This window comes from Triticum dicoccoides, chromosome 5B (genome assembly GCF_002162155.2).
Source record: "Triticum dicoccoides isolate Atlit2015 ecotype Zavitan chromosome 5B, WEW_v2.0, whole genome shotgun sequence".
In the NCBI taxonomy this organism is placed as follows: domain Eukaryota; kingdom Viridiplantae; phylum Streptophyta; class Magnoliopsida; order Poales; family Poaceae; genus Triticum; species Triticum dicoccoides.
This window is the reverse complement of record NC_041389.1, coordinates 627,193,786-627,196,611: the sequence shown is the minus strand read 5'-3', so window position 1 is coordinate 627,196,611 and position 2,826 is coordinate 627,193,786. Positions and strand designations below refer to the sequence as shown.

At 42.6% G+C, this 2,826-nt stretch overlaps 1 long non-coding RNA gene across 1 annotated transcript; it reads left to right on the top strand.

The window, feature by feature from the left end:
* LOC119306390 lies at positions 1-2,131 on the top strand. Its single transcript, XR_005148940.1, has 6 exons — positions 1-112; positions 608-852; positions 987-1,052; positions 1,209-1,317; positions 1,623-1,714; positions 1,803-2,131. It is a non-coding gene; the product is annotated as an uncharacterized LOC119306390 (long non-coding RNA).
* Positions 2,132-2,826: the final 695 nt, after the last annotated feature.

Genomic DNA, 2,826 nt, shown 5'->3' with positions numbered 1-2,826 from the left:
GCCAGCACGAGGTCGGGGTGGAGGGTCATGAGCACCAGCAGGCGCGTCGAGGGGCACCATGGTCACTGTGGGAGCACGCCAAACCCGAAGGCCATCACCAGCCACTGCTTAGGTGAGCAAATCCATTCTCCTATCAGATTCAGATATCTTTGGGTAGTCAAGGTAAATCCTTTATGCTTGAGGGTACGATAAACATGCTATTGATTGAATGAAACTTGTGGTTGGCTGCTATTGTGTTGTTTGATGTTTGGTTCAGAGGAAAAATTGCATTTATTTATATAGAAGGTACTTAGTAAAATTCAGTCTGATTTAATCATCACTTCAGGGTTATGTATCTCTGTACGTATAGATTTCCATGTTTAGAGAAAAAACTGTAAGTTAAAACAAGATGCTACGGTGAATTAATCTACATCAAGATAGCATCATGTTCTCATCAGAAAAAGGAGTTAAAGTTTCAGCCATGATTGAGACTTGTTTAAAAAATGAAGTAATGCTAAAAGGAGCATCATGTTCTCATCAGAAAAAGGAGTTAAAGTTTCAGCCATGATTGAGACCTGTTTAAAATGAAGTAGTGCTAAAAGGAATAATTAATTGGATATATATGCAGCACACTGCGAGATCGGCGGTCAAGGCCACGTTCACGGCTTCGGGGGACCACCCACGGTCACCAAGGTGGCGGCGTCCGTGTAGGAGAGAGAGAAGATGAGGAGAGAGAGAGAAGGAAGGAGAGGAGGGACAAAGAGAGGTCAGTGGAGAGGGAGGTGCAGTGTCGTGAGAAGAATACAATGGGGCACGGTCTTCTGGAGGTGCATCAGGTCCATGCCAAGGGCCTCTCGGGCAGCGATTTCCTCGGTGAGTATTCCACTGCACCCACGCCTTCCGTTAAATCCGGGGAAGAGAATTCATCACCACCACCATGTATGTTCTTGGCTTGGTTTGGGTTCATCTACTGATGGAGATATATTTGATTTTACTTGTACTTGCAGGGAAGATACACTCGTACGTGGTCGTGCAGTACCGGAGCCAGGAGCGCAAGGGCAGCACGGCCCGAGGTCAGTGCTTCCACAGCTCTCTGGTTTTTTATTTCGTTACTCATGCAGTTATGAAAGTTAGAGCACATACATGCTTGATTTTACTTCGTTTAATACAGGGCATTCTATAATTACTAAGAACTGATTTGTTGAAGTGTGCCTCCCTATTTTGTTTAGATAACTACTTCAGGTTAGGCGGGAGAATTAAAAAGGGTAAGCATAGATATATGGTCTAGCATCACGAGGTTCAGGTTCCTGCTGTTGATCAACCGTTGCTTCGGTCGAGGTGGGTTATGCTTGATTATGTTCTTTGTATTTTTGTTCATGGCCTACATTGGTGTTATCATCTATTCTGTTACAAAAATTTTAATGGCTTAGTTTCATGTCCAAGTACCACTTGAAGTACAACTAAGTACCTTATGACAGGACAATAATGTATGTATTTACCTATGGTTATTGTTTCCTATAAGAAACATGATCATCTCACCTTGGTTTCCCCTATATCTGACTAGGGACAGTTTTATGTGAGATTTGTTTTGCATTTTCTATGTGTGTGGATGCTTAAGCTTAAGCTTTTGTTATTTGGTTTAGTTAGAGATTAAAGAAGACTGAAATTATGGGCTCGCAGCGAGGATTGCTGTGTCCAACCTGCACAAGAATGCCAAGAAGTCCTTCTCGGAGACGTAAGCCACAATGCATGTTTCTGTCATGATTTTCTTCGGTTGGATTTCGTGGATTTAGGTGTTCAAAAATTATGGGCTGTAGATGCAGGATTAAGGACATGTACCAACGAGAGATCTGGGCTGCTTCTTTGTGGCTTCCAAACTTGAAATGTTTGTTTGGAAGTTAGTTTAGTTTTTTGTTATGGATTCACAGCTTCTCACATGTACCATCCTATTAGACCTTTAGATTTCCAAAGAAACTAAATGAAGATATCTTGGTATGGTCTCAATGAAGAATCATTTATCTATGTTAAAGCTTTCCATGCTTTATATTTTCTCTGAAATTTGCTCTTGAAGAATCATGTATCTATGTTAGATCTGGTGAGAAAAGGCAGCTTCCAAGCAGAGGATGCGGGAGTGTTGGCCACATTTGGTTTTCGACTTGAGTGTCTAAATATTCTCACCATACTTGGCTCCCTTTCGGCCTTTGCGCCATTGGCGCAACGAGTCATCTAGTAGGTAGAAATCAAACATGAAGATCATCAGCAGCCACACACATATATAGTTTAGATGATATCAATGACGATCATCATCTTCAAGCCTTGACGGGTGGTCTTCCTGATAGTAATAAGGATGGCATGTCCAACATGAAGATTCTTGTCAACGAGGAAGCTCTTCCACCCATGTGTGCTTAAATTTGTGCGGCCGTCTGTGTCCACGCCGTACGCACAAGTAGTGACGGGGCCCGTTGCGGTAAGGCGTATTCCAGCATAGCCTTCTTCATCAGCCTCGATGCCACAACTCTCAGATAGGCTCTTTGGCAATTTCTGAATAAGAAAAACATATCAATTAATAAGTATGGATTATCTAAACTATTAACAATTACTTGGATTCTACACTAAAAACATACCATCTCATGTCGATCGACCATGGTAGTTGTCAGACAGGTCACGAATGGCGCCCCGATCAATTCAGCACGTGGCAGAAAGTTGTCACATAGGTTGCACACCTCCTGTTCGCTCAGCCTCACTCTTTGAGCACAGATGGCTTCCTCAAGTGGGTCTTCATCTTCATAGTCCTCATCAAGTGGTGGTGGTGGCGCCATGTTCCTTATATAAGCATTGATTGGATAA